Source organism: Catharus ustulatus, chromosome 11 (assembly GCF_009819885.2).
Source record: "Catharus ustulatus isolate bCatUst1 chromosome 11, bCatUst1.pri.v2, whole genome shotgun sequence".
In the NCBI taxonomy this organism is placed as follows: Eukaryota; Metazoa; Chordata; class Aves; order Passeriformes; family Turdidae; genus Catharus; species Catharus ustulatus.
In genome coordinates this window covers 9,686,481-9,714,450 of record NC_046231.1, presented here as the reverse complement: position 1 = coordinate 9,714,450, position 27,970 = coordinate 9,686,481, and the positions used below count along the sequence as shown (strand labels likewise).

Sequence of the window (27,970 nt, the reverse complement as noted above, 5' to 3'; positions counted from 1 at the left end):
TTTCTAGGCAGTATCTATGTGGTTCTAGGCTGAAAAGCTGCTTACAAATATATAAGCAACTATTAACAGCTATAGGCTACATCTGTACGAATTGTGAAATAAATCAAAAATTTATCATAAATCTGCTCCCTTATAAAAGTAGTACAGATGTGATACTGCTGAGCAGGATGGAAAAATCTTCCTGGTTAATGCCTTTATGATCCTCTTTAGAATAAGGAACATTTGGAAAAGGAGACCAGAATAATTTTTGGCAGTGTTGATCATAGAAAAGGATGAAATTAAGATACTTTTGACAAGAGGAAAATTCGTGTGCTATTTTTTGCATTAAACAGAAATCTGAGAGACCTGAAAACTGCTCAGGACACCTTGGGTGGTGATGATATTGTAACAGAGGACAGAAGGAAAGAACACTCTCACTGCACTCACTAAAATACAAAAGTGGTTTTGTAGAGCTTGACAGTAGAGCAACTCCTTTGAGAGGAGATAAATGCAAAATGCAAAGGTGGAACAAATATTGAAAATATTTGGAGTTATATCTAGCATGATTGAATTAATTCCCAGGAAAGAGAGATTTCATGTTGCAGCAGAGGAAGCAAAACCCTCAAGTCAGAAGGAAGTATTAGTGGTGTTGCTAAAAGATTAGTCAGCAAATACTGACTCTGTATCAGCAGCTGGACTCTGTGTGATATAATCCAGAATTAGAACTTTGCAAGGATTTCATGCAGAAATTCCAAATTCTTGCTGTAGTAGAAAAATGCCTGGCACTAGCAACTATCAAAAAAGAGTAGTTGTTCTTAGCTGGCTCTTTTTTTGAAAGACATTTTCTTTAGCATGGGGTTTTAGAATCAGGATTTACTTCTGCGTGCAGGTCTGTGGAACAGTATAACAGAATAATTCCATGTAAGTGCTGGGCCCTTTACAAAAACATGTTTCTCTCTGTTAAAAACACTCCCTACCTGAATTCTGAATTCAACATTAGAAAATGTCCAAGCCTGGTCTTTCACATTTTCTGTGTTAAGTACATCTGTCTAAGGCAATCCAGTTTGAAGGGTATGTGAATCCCTAATAGAATACAAAAACTATCCCAGCTTACTAAATATTCTTTTTAAAAATATCATTGAAATGGACTTCTCTTTAACTCCTGCATTTTATCAGTCCACATGTTCATAAAATTTTAAGAAAGAGGTAAGTTCAATGCTAATAGTAAATCTGGTACTAGAGGAAGCTTCTGTGTCATTCCCCATTGACATAATTTCTAACAAGTATATAAGACTGGAAGACACATAGTTCTCAAAAATAATATCCCTCCCTCTGCAGGTAACATTATTTCTGAAATCTGAGATTTCAATTTAATTTGAAATCTCTTTTGAAAATACTTTCCCGGTTTATTTCTAAAAGATTCTACATGTGATTGAAACTGTGGTAGAAATTTGCAAGATACACAGTTAAATTGTCAAGGCAGGAAATGAAACAGCTCAGAATCTGAACGAACTCTGGAGCATTTGCATTCCCATATTTAAATATTTGCCTGAATTACACATGAGCTATAACTTTTCACTCACTGGAATTTTTTGCATTCTCTGTAAGTAATAGTGCTAAGACAAATCAATGTTTAGATTATTGCAATACATGATTGTATCATGTTCAATCTCACATTTGTGTGAGTTAAAAAAACATACAAACCCTCAATAACCTCTAATAAAGGAGGACAGGAGAGGGAGAGAAAAAAGAAAACCCCCGACTCAAAACAAAGACAGGGACCTACTTGCAGTTCCTGATGGACTGATGCAATACAATGAAGCTGGTGTATTCAATATAACTTTTAGAATAATTGCCTAGGAGGTAACCAGAAGAAGTACATTTTACTTTATCATGGTACATAAATAAAAGGGCAGACTAATTAATCATATAGCTTACTAAAAGTGCTTTTTATTTTGCCATTTAGTATGCCAGAAAGATCATTTTCTTTAATGTATATACCCAGTATTAACATGATTTAATCCATCATGTTCTGTATTATGAAATTACTTTGTTTTACTCCCTGATCCAGCTGAAGATCATTAACCCACACTATTTTCTAAGTCATACATCATTTGATTGTATTACCTCATATAGCAAAAAAGCTACTTCCCTCGGTTATACACTGCAACTAAGAAATCATTTTTTCTGGATGTTGCTGACAAGAGGAGCTGTTTTCATTAGAAAGCAGATGGTTCACTATTTCGATTCTGTTTTACCTTCACATTTGCTCCAGCTCAGAGTTCTTTGCTGCCATTACCTCTCACAACATCCATATCCTATATCCCTGACCCATCCATAAAATGTGCTAAACAAGCAAGAGCTTTGCTTCCCCCAACACCTTTTTTTTACTCTGCATCCTCACCTGTTGTAATTCAGGTTTCAAAAAGCAGTGAAAGTGAATGCAATCATCTGAACAGCAGGTTAAACTCCTACAGTTCTGCAGGTGTTGGGGAGCAGAGAGTGCCAAAGGTGTCATTGACACATTCAGATTTTGAGCATGGACGTGAAGTCTCACTGCTGATGAATTTGCCTCACAGTGCTTTAAGGTAGAATCTGATCTTCTATAATTTTGGGTAGTTTGCAGTTTTGATGTTTATGATAGTGATGTTTTCACTGCTGTGTTCTCTGAATCTGTGGGATGCACTTTCTACTTGGGCTGCCCTGAGTGCCTGCTGAGTGTCAATAAATAGTGGTCTGCAAATTAAAGGTGTGCATGTGCATAACAGGGTAATGGATTTTTAAATTCAGAATATAGACTAAATAGTTCCTGGAGCTATATCTTGGTATTTTTAAAATAAAAAAGTATAAATTACGGTTTAAAATAGAAGACTTCAAGTAACAGAAGTATCACTTGTTAAGTTTCAGACCGGTTTTAGTTACCTGCAAGCATTTGCCTTGAGAAGTAGAATTTCCTTCCAGTTAGGTAAGGACACCAAATCCTTCCATTGCTCAAGCAGAAAGTCCTAGAGACTTCCTAGAGACTAAACCCTAGAGGTAAACCCATCAGTACATACCTTCAGTTCCTCTAACTGTGTTTTGGGTTTGATCATTCTATACTGAGGATGATACTCAAACAAGATGGTTGTAACTTCTACCTGCTTTTGTAGTTTTTTCTGGTTTCTACAATACCCATCACCAACTCCATTTTTATTACAGCTTCATGAAGTTTTCAGGGGGAGGGTTTCACTTTTTTTTTTTTGCACATACTCCACGACTCATGCCAAATTTACCTTTTATTTTTACCTCTTACACTTGCCATGTGCAAGATGTAATCTCTTTTATGCACACTGAAAACTAATACAGAGCTTGACAGGAATTACAGGGTATTGGGAGGGGTTTTTGATTTTTAAAATTTGAAGGACAACCTTTCAGTAATGTTAAAGTGCATCATAGGTGGGATTATTTAAAACAATGATCTTTGTAGAGCTTTCACTGAAACTGAAGGAAGAATAAAGGCTTGTAGTGAATGTGTTGACAAAATTCAAGGAAAAGATCATAGATTTGGAATTGTTCCAAACATATATGAACATCAAGGACAATGTTTAGTTATACTTTAATAAAACACTCTACAAAGCACTCTGAGTGAGCTGGGGGGAAACATAAATCTACAATATTAAACAAAGCCAAAGCTGAAGGTCAGCCTGCAGTTAATAACCATGCTCAGTTATGCTATTTCTATGATGACACAATATTTAAGCTACTGAACTTGGCACCGCAAATAGCCATGCATGTTGTACAGAGTGAAGAATGTGCAATTGGTTAAACTTGATTTCTACCTGTCTGCTTATAACAGCCATGGATTCTGGATTCTATTCTCTGTTGAATGAAGCCTCAGCATGAGGCTGGTTTATCCACCCTGAATAAACCTCACAACCATAACTCAGCTGCAAATAAAATAGAGCAGAAATAGGAGGTGCAGGTGTTGCTGCTTTCACATCATGAGCCAGAAAATGAGAAAGGTGAGCACAGAGATGGATTCTCCTCTGCAGGAGGAGCTGGGTGCAGCTGCCACTGGGGCTTTAAAGGCAATACCTTTACACAGTGAAGTCTTTGCTGCAGAGCTTTAAGCTCCTCTCAGTGGTGTGGACAAGATTGCCAAAGTTATGAGAAAAGAGAAGACTGCATAGGCTTCTGGAGGGACTGGATTATCCCACACTGAAGTATGTGCAGTGTCAGAATTTACTCCAGTAAACAGAGAAAATATGGACTTTTTGGTTTATGCCTCTGAGTGCTCCCCAGATTGGTATTTAACATTGATGTCCCCCAAGCCATTTTTTATCTGCTCAAAAAAATATTTGAAACTATTAAATTCTGTTGATAAAAGTAATTATCAAAACTAAAAAAGGATATAATAACAAAAAAGCAATACTGTGAACTGTTGGTATGAAACTTTGTTTTCAGTATAAATACGTTTGTGAGTTTTGCTTTAACAGTTGTGAACTTACTTAATATACACAAAAGTTGATTTTCATTCCTAGCCTTTATTTTATCTCTACCTGAATGCTGACAATATAATCACAAAACATTATAAAGTATCATACCCTGGTAAAATAATTCCAAACAAAACAAATGAGAAGCCATGGGGGACTTATAGCAGAGGATCTTGACAAGCCAAAAAGAAAACTGTAAAATACACCAGGTGTCATTGTAGGATTTGTGTGTGACTGTATAGAGTGCACTGACAGTCCTGATGTTCAAATAAATCACGTGGAGAAACTCCACCTGGTATCCTATGGAAATAAGTTAAGTACACTCTTCAAAATAATATCAAAAGCAATTAAAAATATAAACCATTAAAATGTGATAGGATAGCAATTTATTTATAAAAATGTCAGTTGCATTTTTGAACACTGTTTAACTTCCATGCTTGTTTTGCTGTTTTCAAATAACAAATTGACCATTTCAAATTCATAATGAGGTATGAAATAAATGAGAGGGTACTGAGGGTGAGTCATTCATTAATCATAAGCAAAACAGGGACTAAATCAAGGACACAGAAGCACAAACTGTAAAAGTAATAGGTTGCATAATCTTTGTATTTAATATTAACTACATTATGTTTTTCACATGAGTTCGGAGAACTTGGGGTTTTTATGTTTACATGAAACTAATCCAAGGTAAATTTCATTTCTCAATATTATTTTATCCTAGAGGTTGCCCTCTTTTTAATAAAGTAAAAGACAATGAATTCTAGCTTATCACATTGTTATGAAGATTTAATAGAAGGGTTAGCAGGAACACTGAATCCTATTGCAACTTTTAATTTAAGATATTCCACTTTTGCCTAAAATGTACCAAACCTTTCTTGTTTGTCATGGCAGATCTCCCATTAAGGACATAAATTCACCTGGAATTAGTTGTTTTGGCCAAAACAAGTTATTCTTCATATTCATCTGTCAGAGAAGGACAGAACAAGAACAATTATTCAAACCATTCTGTGTCTTTATCCTTCAAGAGTTCAATCCACAGCGATTACACAAAGTGCAACGAGGTTGTTTACAGTTTGCAGGTGATGTGAGTATTTAAATAGTAGGTGTAGCTCAAACAGACATAATAAAAATCATTTTTCACCTCATGTTGGATTTCAACAAAAAACCACCATAAACCAGGCTGTAATAAGGCAGAGTGAAGTGGTGGCACAGCAGAGTCAGCTCACTTCAGAATCACTGAACAGATGCATCTCTCTGTTCCATACCCATTCATCTGGGTGGAGCTAGTATTGATGCTGCTCTTTGTTGTTATTTTGAAGTTTACTGGACAAAGAGGAGAAAAATCAGAGTGAGACCTCTGCAGATAACTTGCTGTTGGAACCACTGTGTTTTGTGGCCCTCAGTGTGGTGGCCATGGCCAGCCCCATGAGCTCTGTGTGTGTCTGGAGCTCTGTGTACAGCAGCAGGAGTGATGGGAGTGATGGGGTGACCAGCATTCCTGGGAGCTGTGTGCTGGATCCCCAGGACACTCCCAGCCCACACATGGGTCACACCAGGGGCTTGGTGCTCCATACCAGCTTATCCTTCTGCACACAAGAAATGGAGATGCTGAGCAGACCAAGGCTCACTGCAGTCCTGCTGGGAACAGGGAGCAGTGCTCCATGTCCAGGCTCATGAGCTGGTTGGAGTCACTGCAGGGGCACAGCTGTGCCTCTGTGAGCTCAGGTTATGCCTGTGTTTGCCCCAGAGCCTGGCTCCTGCAGTCAAATGGGCTCATGCTCAGTCCTGATGGAGCTGCTGCACTTGAGCTGCTTGTTAGTGCCCTGTGGTTGTCCCCACTGTCACACCCTGTGGTTGTCCCCACTGTCACACCCTGTGGCCTGCACCCTTCAGTGAGGGCCAGCCCTGTGACCTGGGCTCTGGCTCAGCAGCCTCTGCTCACACTCCTGCTCAGCTGTAATTAATGCATGTTGTTGTTTCGGTGCACAGCAATGTCTGACTAAGCAGTTGCCTGCATTTAGGCTGTAAAACAGGAATTCATACAGCAGTGGTTAATATTTAGATAAAAATCATGATTCCTCAATATTTCCATTCACAGTTTTTGCAACTTGAAGCAAAATTCTGTCTGCAACTCTGTATTCAGAGAGAAAAAAGTATGTTAAAAAAATATGGCTAAAATAAAAGTTTAAAAAGTATGGTTAAAAGTATGTATTCCAGCAGTTCTATTTGTTTTCCATAAGCCTTCATGAAGAAAGTATCTTAATTTTTTAGAATCCCATTTAACTAATTTCCTACCTTCTCTGCTTCAGCATATCTACATTTTGCAAATTGTATTGGTGCTATTTTCACACTGTACTTAAGGTGTTTCTTCCTTATATGAGAAGCTATATATAGGCTGCAAGGTGTTAAAGTCAGTAATTGTTAGTGGTGTTTTTCTTTCTAAAGAATACAAAGGACATGATCAATGAATAGGCTGATATACCATCAAAACTGAGGAATTTGCCTGGATCTCTGAAAAATCATACATTCCACTCAGGCCTTGTAAGTGGGGATATCCTCATAATGTATTGACCTTCCATGTAGGTGCAGGTGGTTTAAGTGTGGTGCTCTGGTTTAGATTCCAGAGCAAATAGGTAACCTATGATATGATCATTCCCAGGAATATATTGCCAAGCAGTGCCTTTCTCAAGCAAAATGGGTAAAGGGTTCACTCTGTCCCCCGTGCTCCTCTGCTTGAATGCTTTTCCCAAGCTCCAGATCAATCTTTAACTCCTCACTTTTAAATTAAGATGAAATACCATGAAGAAAAGGAACGGATGAAGCCCATGAAGTCTTCTCTCTGCTAAATCAGGTATTTCCAAATTTTTGGACCCAATCTCAATTTTTTTCAGCAGAATGTTTTTTCAAGAAATCCTCTGATTTTGTTACAGAGTACCAGAAACATTTTGCTATGGGCATGAGAAGTCTGTCAAAGTAGAAAATTTAAAAGAAGTCAGTATCATCAGAGGAGTCATCAGAGGAATGTTCTTTTTTTTGGTACCCTGCCCTGCTCTTTGCATGGTGTCTTCCCCACTTAAGCCCTGTGAGTCTGAACTTGGTTTCCTCTGTACCTCACACAATCCAGCCCTGCAGAGCTTCTGTTATTCTGCTGTCAGAGGCTGCTCCTGCAGCAGAGATGGAGAGTAACTATATCCAACAGTTAAAAAGTGGAAAGGATTAGGCTTTTGGGGAGGCTTGAACTTATTTACATCTCCAGCATATTTGAAATTGCTGTTGAAATACCTACCAGTGTGATCATGAAATGTCAAAGTTGAAGGAATGCATTTTAAGCAAATGTCCTCTCCCAGGTTAATGATTAACACTGTGAGAATTCAGCTTGGTATTTACTGTATCATGACACAAGTAAATTGAACTCCAAGCAAGTAATTATCTATTTGTTTTTAAAGTATGCAATGCCAAATTATTAACTTTTGTGGTAGAAGGGCAGTAAAAACACAGGTCAGGCAGTACCCATGGAGTCTTGTGAGACTGATTTGTTCACACCCACTGTATTGTATAAAAAACAAAGTTATTATAGAAGGCTTCCTGTCTCCAATTCAGTATCTAAATCATTATGTACACTAGAGAAAAAACCCCAACCATCTCTTTCTTTGTTATTGTATTAAAAAATAATCTTTGCATTCTCTATCTATTTCTCACTCTTCATCATAGCAAGCTGCACCTTCTGTTGCCTGCATGTTTCAATGGACCAATCAATTCATCTTTTTTCCTGCCAGATTTTGGGATGGTCACAAACATGTCAGCTCTTACAAAATCAAAATTTTCATCCTTCTTAATTCTGTGGGAAGGGAGTTTTACTTCACTAGAAAAGTACTTGTTTTTCTTGAAATGTAAATATTACCTTTCAGGAAAGATATTGCCTGAAATGTGAATGCTCAGAAAATTACAGACATCTAAAATTTTGAGAATTTAGGTTAGAAGAAAAATCCTTGGACTTTATCAACTATCCCATTGTTTAGGCTGCATCTAGACCTCCCAGTCTGCAAAGACTTAAAGTTTCTAATTCCATTTTGCAATTCCCAATTTTTTCCATGGTAATCTAGCACTGTTGAAAGGCTTAAAGGTGCTTCACCTAATTTTCCTTGTACCTCCAGACAGTATATGGCCAAGTTATTTAGATACAAATAAGCTTTGAGAATATCACCAAATCCATTCTAATTTCATTCATGCCTTGGAGATAATAATTTAAAGAGCTAGTCACTGCTTGCAATTAAGCATGGAGAAAATAGATCCATCCCATAATTTATGTCTGCAAAGGTTGGGCTGGATTTGTAATTAATGTTTGCTCCTTTTAATGAAATACTCCAAAGGTCTGCACTTCTGTCATTCATGGAGGTAATTTTTCAATTGATTAGTAAAATAATACTTGAAAAGTAAATGCACCTGCTTTAGCACAGAAATGTCTTAGTCAAGTAGAGACAATGATTGGAGTGCTAAAAAAATATCATTTCAATACAGTAGAGACTGGAGTTTTACTCCTCCAGAATTCAGAACTCCCACTAAAGAGAAAAAAAAGAAAAGGTAATTAAACCTCCAACAACTTCCTCAGCATGCTTTCATCCAGTTTAATTCCTTGGTGGTTTTCAGCATAGCTAAATACTTTTAGGAGCACATGCCTGAACTGCAAGTGAAATATTAATATGTCTGGAAAGCATATGTTGCAGCAAGACATAATTTTTATGTTTGTGTGCCATAGTATTTCTGGAGGGCATGATCAAATAATTTCACCTTGGAAATTTCTTTTCATTTTGGATAAACACCTAAAATTTGAGAGCTCATTTGTATTCTATTCTTATTTCCTTTACAGGATCAAACATCTTCAAACTTGCAAAGTGGCAAAAGACTTAGAGTTAGGTTCCTGTGACTGCTGGTTTAAAATGGCTGGCAACATCCTACAGAACACCCATTATCACAGCAAAAGGAATAAAATAAAATAACAAACCATCTCAGGAAATTGATAGGGGTTTTCTTTTAACTAATCACTCCAAAAAACATGTTTGATGAATTCTGCTGCTTTGTTAATTTAATCATTTTGACTGAAGGTGTCCTATTCCTGCACTCCAGAGATCTCAGGTTTTGCCGGAGTGGGTAGCATGGGAACTGACTGTGAGTTGACCAGACAGGATGCAGGGCAGAAGCCACAGCCTCTGCCAGATTTCTTGAGGGCCACAAACGTGGTGACCCGAGAGATTTGGACATCTGGGACAAGGATTTTGCTTTCAGAGAATGAAGCAAGAGAAGGGAACACGTGAGGTAAAGAAGCCCTTATCCAGTGCTCAGCCTGATGGAGCAGAGCAAGGGGATGAGAGGCATTAGAACATTTAACTTTAAAGATAAAAGTTTATAGTTTTAATGCTGCACTTTTAAGTGTTTGAGTCATCTGAAGGATCCAGCTCTTATTAAAGCATGAGCAAAGCAGCACTTCAGGACTTTTATAAACCTGCACCTTGAACTTAGTATAACTCCCATTAAAGTGGATGGATGCTGAGTCAGACCTTAATTCTTCTTGCATCTTAGAGATTCAAAAGGTGAAAATCCTGGCACTAGTGATGTTTTGCCATTGACCTCACAGGGTCAGGATTTCATGCTAAAAGCCATAAAATGGCACTGACATTTCGTCATTGCTGTCTTGGATCAGATTCATAACAGTGACCCAGGAGACAAAAATCTCCATAATCCATTACTACTGTGCATCCACCCAGCACTGCCTCACCACCTTCTACCTTTTTTAAAGAGAGGGAATAATCTATAATTTGAACTGCCTTTAATTTAGGTCAGGTAAAGAGGAATGCAAAAAATCGTAGTATGCTTTCTTCAATCACACTATTTTAACCTTCTAAGTAAATTATTTTATATTTTATATTAATTTAATTGGGAAATTCTGTTTTGGAAATGAACGAGGTTTTGTTGGATTATTTTTTTTTTCTTTTTGAAATACCTGTTCTAAAACGCCTTTGTAGTAAAACTGAAAGGCAAATTTCAGATTTATAGCACGGCTGAATGAAATATTTCTGATTACCAGTGAGAACTATGAGGAGTTTATATAATTCCTTAGTGACCCTTAATAAAATATTTAATTAAAAATCAGCTGCACAGATAATCTTGGTTAATAAAAAGAAATCAGGGAATGAACTGATTTCTGTAATGTAAGAGTAGTTGCATACTTGATAGATACCCCATATCATTAGCAGTTAGCTACAACAAACTGAGAAAATACAAAATTATTCTGCCCCCCCTTAAATTTTCAAGATTGCAAATCCAAAATATTGGCTATGCATTACAGATGATAAAAGTAATAGATTCCAAATTCACAGATACAAATGTACTAAAAAATACAATTTAAAACTTGTGTAGGAAATGATATTATATATAACACATCTAATTTGGCATAGGTCACTGCATTACTTTGTGGCAGCCCCTTTGTCTAATGCTTTCAGTTATAATTCTGGTTCTCCCCTTTGGCAAAGCGTGGTCCCTTATCATCTTTCAGTTTACAATTTCATGGTAATGATTGTCTTGCTACTCTACTGGAATCAATGGGGTTGATGTCTTTAAATGCAGACATAGCTTGAACTGGGGGTGATCTGCTTATTAAAGCAGTAGGCATTTACATTTGGAAATGAAAAAAGCCTGCTTGTGAATTTTGAACAAAATTTCCTTCATTCAAACTTCTCTTTGTTAAATAACTACAGTTCTTGAGACATTAGGGGCACTGGTATTACTTAACTTAGTTTCTCTGACCTTTTTCTGGAGAAGTCTATGGAGACTAATTCAAAAGCCTCCCCCATATTCCTAGAGGAAAGTGGTGTGAACATTCCTGTTCGTGTCAAAATGCACTCTGAATGTAGATCTGACTTTTCTGGAGTACCCTGGGCTTTGCACCCTCAATGAGCCTTGGTGTCCTGAGTTTTATGCACTTGAGGGTCCAAGTCAGGAGTGGTATATTATTTCTAAGGAATGTGTGTTTAAACACAGGTTAATAATAAGATTTTGACTGTTTGCTTCCCTGTTAACATTAATGAAAGCATATAATTATATGCTGTGCCTTTGAAAATTAATGTCCTGGGCTTCTCTAGGGATATAGGAGTTGTGTACAATGCATAGTTTTTCCTTGTATTATTTATTAATGGAGGGACATAATCTAGTAGCTACTGCACAAATTTTTAAGCTCTTAAAGTCATTTTAGTTGCACTGAACTTCGAGATGAGAATGAAGTCCTCTTTGTCTTTATTGGGAGTTTTTCTTAGAATGTGAAACATGTTTATTTCCAGAATGCCCTGCAAATATCTCTTTAAGAGGTGCTTTGCAAATAAGCTATTATGGTACTAAAGAAAACATTGATTAGTTTTAAATGGCAGTAACAATTCAAGTGTATGTAAAGACAAGTGCCTTTTCTTTTGAGGTTAAGCTTCTGAATTTAATAATTGAAGGAAAAAATACAATAAGGTGCAATAAAAAAATCTTCTGTGAAGTGCATTATGTAATTATGATTGCCATAACTACTGGTGTGTTACCAGATCTTAGCATATTTTCTCCTCAGAGAAAACAAAACAATTTTTATTACTTTTGGAAATTTGGAAAAATTTATTGTTTGGAAAAGGTTGTATGCTCTGTGATGATTCTGTTGATTCAGAAAACCAGTCTGCTGCTTCAAGAGATGTGAAAATTTAAGACACCATTCAAGTGAATACAGTATGCAGCTGAAGCAATCTATTTATTTTTCAGCTTTGTCGAAGTTGTTTTCAGATGTGAAAACTATTTTTAGGGGATATCTTTGCCAGTTCCCTCAATTAAATCATGTTACATTTTCTGCTATACACAAGACCAGCATTAGTAGAAGAGAGATTTTGGCTGTGTATTGTGCACAGGACTCATGCCTGGAAAGATCCTGTGGGATGACTGGCCCTACACAGTCAAATTTCTTACAAAAGGGAATACTATAACCTCTCCTTCATCACATAAAATAGACCAAGAAGTAGGACTACAATTATAATGGCAAAGATTCAGATTAGACTTTTAAAAGTAGGGATATTAACTAAGAGGTTGTACTGTTCTAAACTCAGAACTAGAATGAGGAAAGGTGGTGGGAAGATGTTTGGCTCATGGCACAATTTGTCTGTTAGTGGACACCACAGTCTGATCCATAGTTCAGAGAGTTTGGTGTAGCTGCAGCCAGAGGCACATTTTAATTGTGATGGAGTAAAGGTTCCCTCACATGAAAGAAATGTCATGGTTAAAGTGTAAACATGAAGTGTAACTGCTAAGAATAATTTTCCACAAAGAAAGATTTCCAAGAGTCCTTTGTTCCTTGTGGAGTAGGTTAGGAAAGAGTGCCACAGTTGGGTACAACCATTTCATTAATGTGCATCGTGTTTGCTCAAATCATGGCTGTAACTCCTCTGTGCATTGCAGACCTTTGTGTTTTGTATCAAATTTTCTGAAGTCACTCAATGTTTTCTATGGATGCTGGTGTGTTCATACAGACATGTGCACTTTCATTTGCAGTGATTTCTGACCTAGTATAGTTTCGTAAAGACCTCCAGCTCAGTGGTATTAAAGATGATAAATGAAAATATAAATCTAAGGGGAAAATACTAAAGTTAATAGTGAGGTTTTTTTGCATAAAATAACCATGGTTTCCAAGATTTTACAAAGTCCCTTCTCAGCTTAATCTGCACTGATAAAGATCCATTCTATGCAACAATTTCTTCTCATCTTACGACCCCATATCTGCAGCTTTTCCTTATGTCTATTCCTCTTAAAATCCAATTTTCTAGTTATACTTTATTAAAAGCTTGACTGTAAGGTCTTTGTTTACCCAAAGATCTATTTTTATCATAACTGTTTATAATGATTAAACCTCAACAACTTAAACACTCTACACAAAATAATGTATTTTCAATAAATTGAAATATTAACCAATCATATGTAATGGTTCAGTTCTAGCAAATGGATTGCTAGAAATCCTTAGGGTTTCATATAAATTGAAAACTGTATTGACTGACCAGGCTGCACTCGAATTGCATTGCATTTGGATCAAAAAGCATAGAAAAAGTTCTCATTATAGTTCCCTGACATTAATTTGAGCATTTTTATATGTGTGTCCTATTAAGTACTTTAAGTGCTTTTTGATAATTGTGCTTTGTAGTTTTTACAGCACTTCAGCCTATTCCCAGTTCAATTTCCTCTTTTATCCGATGTTTGAAATATTGATTTCTGACAGATAAAAGCAAACCTTATAATCTCAGCAGCATGCAATAAGTGAGTAAGAGGGGGCTACAGAATGCATCAGGGAATGGTCATATTTGAAACCGTCTTTGTTTTATTACATTTCGTCAACAGAATTTACTTACCGCTTGCTGATATTTATGTAAAAGCAGGACTCCTGATAGTCCAGTGATATTAGCAGCTCCTGGTATACTTTTGCATTTAGTAAGATAAAAGAAGAAACTCCCTTGGTGGTTGATGATTGCAGCTGCTTAAACTGCTGTCAACTGGCTTGAAGTAACTGTGATTTATCTTCCTCAGACTGCAGCGCTGTGTCCGTGAACTTCCAGAGTTTGCATTAAAAAGTGACAGAACATCAGAGTGCCAGAAGCTCCTCATATTGTGGCCCTGACGGTAAAAGCAAAAGAAACTATCTTGGTCTGTGTTTGGGAACACTGTCCAAAACCTCTGCAAAGCTCTTGTGACATGAAAGAGATCTTAGAGAAAATGGGTTGGGATTTTGACTGTGGACCAAGTACAATTAAGAGATGCTAAGGAGTAGCACTGGTGCTTTCATGTTTTCAGGGTGTTTCTTCTGCAATTTCTAAAAACTAGAAAGAGGAATCCAGGCCAATGGCATGAATAGTTAATAGTGTGCTAAGAATCCAGATTGCATTTATTTCCTTTTCATTATCCAATGCAATCCAATGTCTCACAAGTAACATTGAATGAAACATCTCCACTGAGCTCCATCAGCACCCACAGCAAACCAGCGGAATAGCAGGGAATTAGCTGCTTCATTTCTGGCACTATTTTGTCTGAGATCGTGACAATTCAGAATGCTATTTTAGAAGGTGAGGAAAGTTCCTCAGGTTACACAGTAGCTTTGGTAATCAATAGTAAATCAAAGGGACAATGGAGGAGTCTCCATCCTGAGCACCAGGTTAGGAGGAAGCTGAGTGTCTTTCTCTTCAGGCATACATTTCTAAGAGGGATTGATGTACCTGACAACACAAACAGGTGAAATAAAGGAAGGAGAAATATTATTTTTAATAACTTAGACATTTTTAAGATTAACACAGAGATTATATTCAACCCTAAATTAGTAATTGTTAATTCAGAAACTTTTTTTTTTGCTCAATCCCAAAAGCGCTTAAAATTACTATCTTGCATCTAGATCTTCACACACTTGGGTATAGAACGGTTTTCAAACAAAAGACATTTAAAAATGCTATTTTAGTGAATTTTGATTATTATGGACTGGAGCTGGAATTCTGCCAGTCACTTAGCAGAAGTTTACTCTCCGATCAATTCAAGTTTTCATTACTAAGCAATTAGTGTTTAAAATTTTAAGTGATAAGCACTTAACTGCGTTCTGGAAATAGTGGGCTGGTGATAGCAAAGCCTGACAGTGTTCTGAAGAATGGCAAGCCTGGAAAAATGAGTTGGTTAAGGCTGTGAGGGAGAAAAGATCCTCTGAGCTCTGCAGGCGTTGGTCATAGGGCTGGTGGAGCAGAGCTTGCTTGGTGGCAGAATGTGCTGGAGATGGTGGGGGAGAGAGAACAGAGGAGTGGTTAGGAAGGCTTGTTAGCCCAGGATTTGGGTTTGATATGGTCAGAGCTGCAAACATAAGGATTTATGGGGCATGGCCCATCAGTCCCCACTCCATCCAGACTCCATCCTGACGCTGACATCAAGGCAAGCCATGACATTCACATGCCAGTGTGTAAGCACAGGCACAAAATGCTGCTGCTGACAGAAAATGAGGGCTGACTGGAGTTAAGCTTTGCAGGAAGGTTTCTTTGGTGATGGTTTGAGAGTTGGGAAGCTTGGGCCAGCTGAACCACAGAACTGAAATAATTAAAGAAAAAGGACATGAAATGTTGGCTGAATTATATTTAACAGCATTTTTTGCCATTGAATATTCAAGTACAAATCTATAAGACCTAAATTCAGTAACAAAATCTCTCCTTCTGTTTTAGAATATGCTAGGTGCACCCCATCCAAATTTCTGTCTCAGCAGACCCACACAGAAATGTGTATATATGCAGGTTACAATCCTGTATGTTCCCACATATACAGGTAAAGTCTTAATACAAGGATTTTGCAGTTGGATATAGCTGTAGACAATCTCCATTAGAATTTCAAAGGAGCTACTTAGCATTTTTCATATTGTATAAGTTATTTACAGTTCACTATTTAAAGGAAAAAGCATTGGAAAAGGTTTATCTTTTAATAAATCAAGACCATTATGGCGTCAAGTCACAAAGCCTAAAGGTATAAAAGCAGTTGCAGAAGCTGTGTCTTGCAAAATATTATGTATACTGTATTGTATTGGGTAGCTGAATTAAAAGGGCTTCTATGAAGAATTATAAACAATTAGAAATGGAAAAGTACAATGTCAAACAAATAGCTCTGATAATACTTGATTGAGGTTCTTGTGGAACACAGGTTGGGAAATGAGCCATTGAATACATCAACTGATATTTCCTACTGGCCTCTTTAACTCTGACTCTGTAAAAAATGCTGCAGGCATGCACATTCCAGTATTGTAGCTGATAGAACTATCTTAATGCTTTTATCTCTGAAATTTCATTTTAAAATTTGAACCTCAGTGTTGCAACTGGTGGCACTGAACACATCAAACTAATGCTGGTAAAAATGTAAGGCATTGAACAGCTTCAGAAGACTAAACTGTAATATCCCCAACCTTGTATATGGGAAGGATTGGTTGGCCTTAGACATCTATTTAGTTGCTTTGCTTGATGGGAGACTATGTCTTTGTGTAAAACAAAGAAAATTAATCAGAGATAATTCATCAGACAAGCTCAGAGCAAGTTCAGGTGTGCAAGTGCCTGTGATTGAATAGACTTGCAGCTACTTATTTAACCTAAAATATCTGTAAAGGAAACATGTCTAGATTTTCTAAGACTTATTAAAAAATAAAGTTGTTCCCAGTAATGAAAAGGAGTGACAGTGCTTCACAAGATTTTGGTGCTAAATAAATTTTTAAAAACTCAACCCTCCCCTGCAAAAAAACATTTAGTTACAAGCAATAAGATCAAAAGGCTGAAGTTCAGCTAGTTTTGCTGTTCCCACATCTTTCTTTCTGTACTGAAATTTTTAAAGTGCTGCAGAAAATTTTGGAATGACATTTTGGAGAGTTTAAACTAAAATGTTTGGAATTTCTTGGTATAATGCATACAGACAGTTCAAAAGGTCTAGTTTTCGTCTTTTCCACATATGTTTGAAAGTTGAACACTATGTACCTTTCTTCACTGCCTATTTTTTGACCATTTGAAACAGAATTTCAACATGAATCCCTGCAGTCATTACATCTGTCCATACAAGTGCTTACTACAGCATTGCTAATAACTTGTGTCCTCTGTTACACAGCCAAAAAGAAAGCATTTTGTGCCCCTCTGAAACATACTCAGTGTGTACATTGCAGGCATTAACTGCAATTTTTATCACTATGTTTTCTATTTTGGCTCACTGCTGGAAAGGGTCAGAGGAAAAAATTAAGTCACTGTCACAGTTGTCTTCTCCCACCTTGGCCACTCTGACCAGCTGTGATTTCTATTTCCGTGTACATAATATTTAAAAAATGAAGACATTTTAATAACAGTAAATGTTATTTAGAGTAAGTTTACTTGCTGTGATGATTTCCACTTACCCAAGGAAGATAGCTTTAAAATTTTAGCTGACATTTTTGGAGCATTTTTTCAATACAAATAAGGTATGTTAACAGGACTGTTTTTAAGAGGACTAAGCCTTTGGCACTCCAGTGTGATGCTTGAGGAATCAGTGCTCTATGTGATTGTTTGCAAGCATTTTTAATATTTCTTAGTAAAAGGCAAACAAAAAATATATATTTCTATAATTAAAAAAGCAACTCCTCTACTTCACAAAACCCCTCCAGCACGGGGACATGCCCAGCCTGCAGCCCAGCTCACTCTGTCACATCCTCAGCCTGGAATTCTCTGCAGCTCCTGGGCTCCAGCTGATTTCCTTGCTAAACAAAGTGTCCCAAGTGCCAGAGGATGACATGGAGCATGTCATGCTACACCACCCAATGACAATATTTCTCTCATTTTAGCTCCTTCATACCATCTTCAGCTGAGTGGGAGAGAACACAGATTGCATGACCTTGGGGATAGTTGTTTCAGCATTTATTATTGGAATTTTGAAATGTATTTCAAATATCAAATCTCTTCCTATACTGAGCTAAACACTGCCTTGATGTGTGCCCTGTACACCCTAAGTTGGCACATGTGAAGTACAAGTAAGGGCAGAATTTGACCAGCTAAATTTAACATAATAGGATTATGAATACTACAAGGGCAATGAATTTTCTGAACACTGAATGCTACAGCATGACTGAATTCTGCTTTCAGATTTAGTCCCAGACAGTCTGGTTGTAGGGCTATGCAAGAACAAAGCAGCAAAGGAATATCTTTATTTTCTGGTAGGGATCTTAAATGTACAGCGTTTAGACAGCTACTCAGTGATGTATTCTATGTAAGTTTGCCCTTGTTTCCTTTCTCAAATATTTAGAAAACTTTCTTATCTCAGAATATATTCAAGAAAAGGTTCAATTTACTTGAATTATTTAATGTTATAATGGGGGTTTTCTGCCAGATTCTGGGGAGGTTTTATTGATGTTAGTGAACCGTGTTTTTAACAGTGTTTGCAAATGCAGAGCACATTGTTCCACTGAAACATTTCCAGTGACTGCGGCAAAGGTTTTTCATAGGAACCACTGTCATGGTCTGGTCCTTCCTACTCTTTACTGTGGAACAATCACAGAAGCAATTGCCACTCGAAATATCGTACACCTACATTCTTTCAGCAGCTGCATGTAACAAAATAACTTTTTTTTGGTTTTGTTTTGCAAAACAGCCAGAAGCAGATAGAGAATCTTTTAGTGAAATAGGCCCTTTAAAAACTTTTCTCGGTTTTGTCTGTGGTGGGATTTCCAGCAAAAAGGCCTCCTTTGCAACAAAATAGATGTAACTTGGTATTAGTGCTTATCAAGTTGAAATCTGAGCATCCACTCAGATAACAGACTTTTCAGAAAGGTTGCAATGTTTTTTTAGCTGTCAGCACTGAGTACAGAGTACATCTCAGATGACACATTTTTCATTCTTAACTTTTGGGGTCTCCTTCCCTTGCAAATGATTTGTGGGAAAAAATGAATATTTTCATCACATATTTTGTGGAAAGTCTAAAAAAGAACACCAGCCCAGAAATGCCCAAACTCAGCAGCTCTCAGGTGGCCCAGGCAGTCACCTGGGATATGAGCAGTGTGGATTCTGAGATTGTTTTACCAGAGCAAGAAATGCAACTCTGGTTTCTTTCGTTACCAGACAAATGAGGAAATTATTGGGTTGGTGGATCCTCTGAGAATTTATGAAGTCATTTGCATAATCTCTTGGGAAATTTTCTTTAGGGCTATTTTGGCTAAAAGTATCTAGGTTTTTATTTATATGTTATTTATGTTTGTTTATATGTTTTGTTTATATATTTTTGTTGTAGATGAGCGTGTTTCTGGGTTTTCCCTCTGTTTTTTTAGAAATGGACCTGTTTATGCAACCCAAGAGAGTCAGAAATGTATTCCCTGAACCCCAAAGAAGATTATTGTCAAAATACTTCACAAAATCAGTTACTTTCCCCAGAGCACTTTTTTTTATATGAGAGAAAAAAACTGCTTTTTTTCAATACATGAAGAATAAAATGTTTTAATTTTTCCTTCCTAGATGGCTTCTTTTGAGAAGCACTGTTTCCCATGACATTGATGTCTAAGACAAGCTTACCATGACTTTTCAGAAGGGTCCATTATCTGTGCTTCAGGCCTCTGTTACATTAGTATTTGACTTTTTGCATAGATAAAACACAAAAAAACCCTGTATGGCAAAGGATTGTATGGTCTTGTCTTGTGCTTTGCGGTGGTACTGAAATATGAGTAACATCTCTGGTACAATTCACAAAAAATAAGAGTTTTGTACCTTGAAAGACAGGTATTCCTGACCAAAAAAAAGTATTTGGCTATTAATATTCCTAATTAAAAGAGGGAAAAAAAAAAGAGTTAGAGATATGGAGAAAAAAAATCTAAAATAAGGTTGTCCATGTAGTAAAAGCAGACATTCAGCTGTTATAAATTGACAGTGATCCACTGGTTTCCACAGAGCTCTGCTGCTCATGCCAGCTGAAGAACTGACCCTGAATATTATCAAAGTTTTCTTGGAGGTGGCAGGAAAATAAATCCTTTACAATTTCCTCTTTAAGAACTCAGGATTTCCGTTTTTATAACTGCAAACTTTCAGAATGAAATGTGGAGCACAGAGACAGGCAACACCACACTGACTGTGTTTGATTAGGGTAATCCTTTTTTTCCTTCTATGTGGTTACTACAGCCAAGCAATTATTTATCATACTTTCAATTGCTTGAAGCACTGTAGACTACAGGTTAAATATTCTCATGTCAATGAGAGCTTCTGCTCCAAGTTCTCATTGAAATCTAATGACTTTCATCTTCAAAAGAAATTTTAATGAGCTCAAAGTATCTACCCTTCTGTTTTAATTGTTATACTTCACATTCTGCAGATCAAAACCTCCTGTTTTTCTTTTTTTTTCTTCACCTGAAAATGCTGTTGACAAGTTCTTTCCGGAGCTCTCTTCTTCTGTCCACTTTTTATTGGTCATATTCATGTAAGATATAAATCCAGAAATATGCAACACATGCACATTTAAACCTGTAACAGATCTAGTACTTACCCCTGAAGGATGGAACATGTGCCAGGCACTGTTACTTTGATTGGTCTGAGATCAGGGATGTCTCAGATGTGGGTGCCTGTAACAGTCAAATAGAGCCATTAAATCAGTGGTAATAAATGTGTTTGGTATGAGTACCAAGACTTTTCCTGGATTACTTGTGGAACAAAGTACAGAAAGAAGTTTTTCTGTGCTTGTGTGTGTAGGCAGCTACACATATACTGTTGTCCTCTCCTTTTGTCACTCCATGGACCTGCTGCATGCATGTCTTAGGTGCCATTTGTTCAGTCCCATCAGCATCTTCACACATTCTTGTGTTTTCATTACCCCCTTTTGCTATGAGCATCCTTCCTTTACTCATCCTCATAAATATTAATTATTGTGGTCTGGTTGAGATAAATACAGTTAGACAGCTTTTCAAGTGGAAAGTTATTGGCTTTTTTCTATAAAGCTGCAGTCTTGACTTCCAAGTTCTGGTCAATATTTGGTGTGTAAATCAAATGGGTGTGACCTGGGACTGGCTGCCAGCAATTGTAGGGATTGGAGTGCTCTGAAGTGTCTGCCTTAATTGTTGAGTTTCCAGTATTCTTCACATGAAGCATTTGATTTGTTCTGTTCTTCCAAACCTTTAGATAGAATTATTTTCCATTTGGTTTCTTATAAAATTCTGTATTCTATAGCATTTGTGTCAGTGTGAAACATTGCTGTGCCAGAGAGAGTGCCCTGGTAAGCCATGGGCATTGCCTGTAAGGAAGGAGAGAGAATGAGTGATTCTTTGATCAGGTCTGCAGACCTAGAATTAGTTTCCTGTGCAGTAGATGAGCCTGTGAAGAGCTATGCAGAGCTGTTCCAATAACAATGGCTAGCAGGCTGTTAAAGTGTTGGTCCGAGCTAATTACTAAAGGTGGGGCACCATTAAATTTAGATATATATTAGCAAGAGGTTCAGCATTAATGCCCTCACTCAGGTTTTGGTACTGCATGAAACCTTCTTGGGAGAATACAGGGAAAGAGTTTTGTACTCGATTGTGGGGAGTGATGAATGCAGCACAAAAATGTCCTACCTGCATTTTAAAGAAGTATAAAGAGCATCCATCCTGGAAGAATCAATTGGATGTATACTGCACTCAAGAATGACTCAGACCCTCAAAGCTCTACAAAGTCTGTGTGGTGTTTAAGATAAGTGTTAAATCTGTTTTCAAGGATCTTGAAGTAAAGCAGTGAGACACAGATCTAGATCAGATCTGAGTCTTAGAGTGTTCTTTAAATTATTTTTTACCAAAGAAATTACAAGTTGACACTTGTGCTCATCTCACTGTATGATGCTCTAGCTTTAGAACTCAGTTATTAGTTATTAGGGAATTTTCAAAATTGTTCTTTTTTGCTACTTAATTTACTATCAGCCATCCAAAGACAGATTGGTAGGATATAAATGAAATGCTATAATTATACAAGGGAGTGGGTCACTGACCTTTGGATTGCAATATCTTGTCTCTTTTGTCCTTTTCTTATACCACCCAGCCTACAGGATGAAATTGCATCTTTTTCTTTGGTTGTCTCAAGAATGAGGTGGTATTGGAAACTAGTGAGGCATGGCACAATGTAGGTGTTCATAGCTTGCAATAATTTACCCATTTTCATTTTGTTTGATTTTATTAACACCTGTGTCTCCAGGGAACACAGGGAGCAGGGGAGGAAAGGAGAGAACACTTCAACGATAATCTAATGATCAGCACTTACCTCCCCCCAGCCCTGCTGTTATGTCAAATGTCAGGATACATCACAGCCAAGCAATTTATAATCCCAAATGCGTGGATATATAAAGGAAGAGGTGCAGATGGTGGGAAGCTGTGTGTCATGACATACACACAGACATGGAGGACAGCAAGGGAGTCATTAAAAATATGGATTTTTTTTGTAATGCAGTGGCTGTTTGTCAGCTGGTGTAATTGGCATACATCAATGGAACCACTCAGAAATACACCTTCTGAGGAATTAGGCACTTAATGGAACTTAATCAAAATTCCTTACAGAAGACTAAAAAAAAATTCTTGAACAGAATTTGGAGACAAAGGAAAAAGCAGATAAGGAAATACAGGATTGCAGTCTGCTGAAGTTTCATCTGGGTATTCGTTTCTGGAGTATTTTTGTAGATATTGGTATTCTAGGCAATAGAATGCAAAGATTAGCTATCAAGTTAAGCAAAGTATTTTGAGATTTGAGAAATTACAAAAGGTTTTAGTTAGAGACCTGATTTCTGTATAATCAAATACATTCATTAGGAAACTTTTAAAGTCAGAATCAAAAGAAGGGTTCTATTAGTGTCATTTCCTTTTCTTGTCCTTTTTAGTTGTTAGATAACTTTTTTCAATACTGTGAAACTTAGCATTTTATTGGCTTAATAGTCAATATGGCATTTTTAATATTATAAAATAAAATAAAATAAATCTTCACAGAATACTGTGGGACTATCCCTATTTTGCTCGTGTGAGATTATTTCATCTTGGTCATAAAAAATCTACTTCTTTCTTTGTTACTAAATAAATCATATGTGAATTCTCCATATTCATGCAATTGCTCCACTTTAAACAAAGCTTTTTCTGAAAGTCCTATTTGCTTTCCATTTCTGAATATGGCTCCCTGTATATTGTATTGTAAGGATACAAGTAAGACTGGGACAATCTGCAAATTGTCTGCCAGATTATAAATAAATTTTTAAAAAAGGCATAAAGTAGCTCAGTTTTATAATCTCTTTTCATAAGGACTTAACATCTTCAATATCTAACTGCAGTAACATAATTTTTGCAGTTATATGCTCTGATCTTTCAGACATGAATTCTTTGTTCACAGTCTCAATGGGAGAGTTTGTTCTTTTCTTTGTTTTCTTGTGATCATAAACATGGGAACCTGGTGAGAAAGAGGGATTGAGAGGAAAGGAAAGGGTAAAGTGCAAAAAACCCACACAGGCAGTTCTTCCTTATCACCTGTCTTGTCCTAGGAAAAATTGAAAGTAACAATTTTTAAGATACTGATATTACATGAGTTTAAAATGTGGAGGGAACAATTCAAGACTGCTGCCTAGTTCTCCTTTCTGACTCTGTAAACACCCTCATTGATTTTATTTTTTTCTCTTTGGGTACCAGAGTAGAACAGGTAACAGTGTCAAGTTTGATATTTAGCAGAACAAAAGGTTGTTGTGGTATCTTATTGTGCAGGTACCTTTTCCTAATAAAAGCCCTCCAGGATGTGAATTATGACATCAATAAAAGCATATTGAAATAGAGAGCTTAAAACAAACAAACAAACAAATTTTAAAAAGTAAATTGAATACCCTGTATTGTCTCTTGAATTACTTGAGGTTTGAAGCCTTAGGACTTTGAGACTTCAGCAAAGCACATAAGGGTGTGTTGCACTGCAAAGGATGGTGATCTCTGGGTAATGTGGGATAACCCAGCTCTGCAGAAAGGAGCAGGGCACCAAGCTGATGGTGCACTTTTATTGCACTCATTGGGGGAGCTTTGTGGGGCCTGAGCTGGTGTTTATGAACATTCACCTGAGCTGGTGTTTCTGCTCACACACCTGAGCTGGTGTTTCTGAACACTCACCTGAGCTGGTGTTTATAAACACTCACCTGAGCTGGTGTTTCTGCTCACACACCTGCACATAGAGGTGGCAGCTCACTTAGAGTTACCACATGCATTTATACACATGGCCATCCATCAGAGTAATCAACCTTATCAGGCCTGTGATTTAACATGCCTGTAAATCATTGGTTTCACTTTGTTACATTTTTTAATAATTGGGCTTTTTAGTTATAATTGAACATGACTGAGGTTTCAAACAAAATGTTATTTAAAATTTAAAAGATCAAATGGTTTTGCCCCCAAAAATATTACTCAGTCAACTAAAAAAACCAGCTGCAGTAATTTGTGGGAGTAAAGTCAATGTTGTGAATTTTCTCAGTTGAGTGAGGGAGTACATGAGTAGAGAGAAAGACAAAAGGTTGTGCAGCAGCAAAAAGAAAGCCACAGGCACCAGAAAGTGAAAACTGAAGGCACCTCAAATGTCTGCAGGACCTGCCATGACTGTCAGTGCTCCTGAGCACAGGTTTGTTTGCAGGTTCCTGGTTTGGCAGCAGGCAGTGGAGCTGAAGGCTGTGACAGTCCTGTACTGCTTTAGTGCTGTAGGGCCAATCTTGGGAGGAATGAAAGGTGGCCAGCAGCTGTCTGAACGGGCAAATCTGACGTTATCTTCCTCCTGTCTTGATCTCAGTGGATCATCTGTCACTGGCTGCTGCTCTGTGAATGTGTGAGAGTGAGATGAAGTCAGAGGAGAGAGGCACAGCCCCTGCTCCCAGAGAGCCACATGGTGTGCAGGTGGGCAGCAGAGCTGGCCTGGCAGGGTGGGAGGGAGAGCAGTGCGTTCATAGATTTAAAGATTTACATCTCTGTGTATGTGCCCTGCTATTACTTTCTGCATGTTGAGAAGTCTCTGGCTTTCCTAATTCCATCGCCTCTACAGAGGATGAAGCTGCTGTCTCATGCTGCAGGTGAAAAGAGTAACACCCCAGGTTGTGGCTGTCCAGGGATACTCCTTTGAAAAGTGTTCCATACACAGTGTTTCAGCCACCTGAGTGCTAAAATTTGGCTGGAGGGCAGTTCAAACTCTTATGCTAATTCCAATAGAACAGTTGATTTCCTGCAAGATTTTAGTTCTGGTTCTCACTGTTATGTTACAAGACACATCACTAAAACACTGTAGATAAACTGTACAATTGCAGCTCATGAAAGAATAGGTGTCTTGTTAACCTGCTTCTCAGAAACTGATAGGGAGCATATTCCAAGCAGTTTAATTGGATGGTGTTTATAAACTAACAGTACTGAACCTGGACTGATTCCAAGATTGCAATTATTATGCTGAACTGAACAATGAGAACTCCGTTTCAGTGGCAATTATGATGCTAATGTATGTGATGCACAGATAGTTCTCATGTCTAAATTTCTGATCTGATGCACCCCATGAGAGGCACAGCAGTAAGGACACCCCAAGTCACCACTTGTTTTACTCTGGTGCTGTGGAAATGCTCTTTGGTAGCTGATTGCAATAACTCTGCAATACACTCCCAGTGAGAACTCCCTTTTCACTCCCTCTGGGTGCTGGCTGATTTACCCTCTCACTGCCCTAGAGTGCTGTGAGCTCTGTGTTTCCCATAAAATTCCTACAGTAGCTGCTCACTGGGGACGAGCTGAAAGTTCCACTGTCCTGTCTTCAGCAGGAGCAAGATTCAGGTGATCTGAATTTACTGGACGTGGTGTCCAGTCCCTCCCACCAGAGGCATTCCATGCACCATGTGCTCTCCTCAGAGGCTGTAAAAAGGTTACCCTCTGAATTCCCTTTAGAAAGTGTCTGCAGGCCCTTCTTTGCCTTTCTAACCCCTTGTTTAGATTTTCACTCAGGGCTGGCCATTCTCATGGGTGACTGTCAATTATTGCTCTGCTTCTTGCAATATGTACTAACAATCCATTCTACCCAGTTATTTTGCCCCACCATGTGGGAAATGCAGCAAAATCAGTATGAAAACCTGAATCAAACCTTTGAATTCCCAAGTTTGAAAGCTGGCATGCAAATTAGTTTTAATTTTGAGTTCTTAACATACATAACTGATGTCTCTAGTACATACTGTAAATGTTCTCATATGAAAGACCTTTATTTTTGCAAATTAGTAGTGCTCTTCTATATTAAAATGTATCTTCTTACTACAGTCTCTTAAATTTCTTTCTCCTTTAATAGAATTCACATAAAGCTACAGATTTCTGCTCTAAAGCTGCTTGGTTTTTTCCTTTCCATTAGAAAGTTCAAGTGTATACAAGATAAAAAAGAGTAAAGAAACTTGTTGCTGATGGAGAAGCAATGTGAGCTTTCCTTGTGGAATCTTAAATCATAAGCAGCAATAATAAAAAGGTTAAGGGTCTTTTAATGAATATTAACTGCATAACTTTATTTTTGGGTCAGATTTCAGAAGCCCTTTGTCCTCAATCTCAACATATTGACAAGTGCAGATAGTATCAAGGTCTTCTCAAGAACTTATTACTGTTTTTTGAAAAAGTAGATCATATCTGTGTAGCAAATTTAAATAATCCTCCCAAACATGGACTTATCATAAAAATCCATTGATTCTGTGCTTCTGTCTGAAGACATAAATCTACACAAATCCAAATTCTTCTAATAATTTCTTCTGAAGGAGATTTAACAAACAATTATATTTTTCAATCCATACAGAGTCAAGGGAAGAGATACTTGAAAGGCCTTGATCCAATCTGATTGTTGGTTTCATGACATTAGCTCTTCCCACTTGTTCTGAAGGCCTAGACCTGATAACTGCTTCATCATGATCACTATATTTTTATTCGGGTTTTTAATTTTTTTAAAATTTCTTTTCTTATCTTTGTTTACCAGAAGTAAATACAAAAACCACAAAAATTTCTTCGTACCTTTTATCATCTTTGCTAATTTGGAGGCAAGAAAGGAACCTTCTAAATCTCACAGAGTGAATCGATGAGCTGGCAAGGGTTTCTGAAAAAGGTGAATATAGGTGTGCTTGAGACTTCAGTATGTGAAGCTGTTTATCTTCTGTAGTTGTAGGAACTTATGTCCCTTTATTACATACTTGCATGTAATAGCTGAATATGTTTGAGATGCCCTCAGCAACTTTTTTTAAGGTTTGGGCTTTGAAAGGATGGGAAAAAAATGTTTTGAGATAAATAATGCTTAAAGAACAAAATCTTCCAAGTGCTGCCAAGAGCAGCCTTTACCAGATGAAGTAGGTTTTTGTCCTCTTTGCTCTCTCTTCCAAGGAGAAGGTTCACCAAAAGATTTATAACAAGGTCTTCTCTAGATAATATTACCAAAAAAAAAAAAAAAAAAAAAAAAAGACAACATTATAGTCAACTTTAGAAGTAGTCTGTTTGCAGAAAAGTGGTTTCTGGCAGATTAAACAGTAAATTTCAATGCTTCATGTAGTGATGAACGTTCCTTCTCCTGGAAACGTCTCTTTCTAGGCACGATGACTTCATTTCAGTTTTAGCATGGTACAGTGAAGTGGTGATGTTCACCCTGAGGCTCACAGTGCAGAACTGAGGCACAGAGTGAGGAGGTTCCCTTGCCTGGGAAGCACCTACAGAGGTGTGCCAGGTACACAGAGCACTGCAAATGTACAGCAAGCTTTGAGAAAAGAGCTCCCAAGTGTAGCTTCCCAAAACTGTGCACCAGACTTCCTCCTTGAGGGGCAGCCTCTGGGATGTGCAATAAGAACAAACAAGCTGCAGTTACCTGAATAAACTGTGAGTCTCATCCAGTATGACTGAGAGCACTGGGGGCAGATTGTGAAATAGCAACTGCAAGAGATCTTTTCATGTGAGATGCTGCAACCCAGACTTTTAAGAGCTCAGTGGCCAGAGCCATGAAATGCACCCTGGTGGG

At 37.5% G+C, this 27,970-nt stretch overlaps 1 long non-coding RNA gene across 1 annotated transcript in view; it reads left to right on the top strand.

Moving 5' to 3' along the window:
- Window positions 1-27,970, top strand: part of LOC117001615 — a 137,466-nt gene that overhangs the window by 64,115 nt on the left and 45,381 nt on the right. The window contains exon 3 of the long non-coding RNA XR_004419083.2: window positions 14,040-14,132. This is a non-coding gene — a long non-coding RNA (uncharacterized LOC117001615). The remainder of the gene's footprint in view (window positions 1-14,039; window positions 14,133-27,970) is intronic.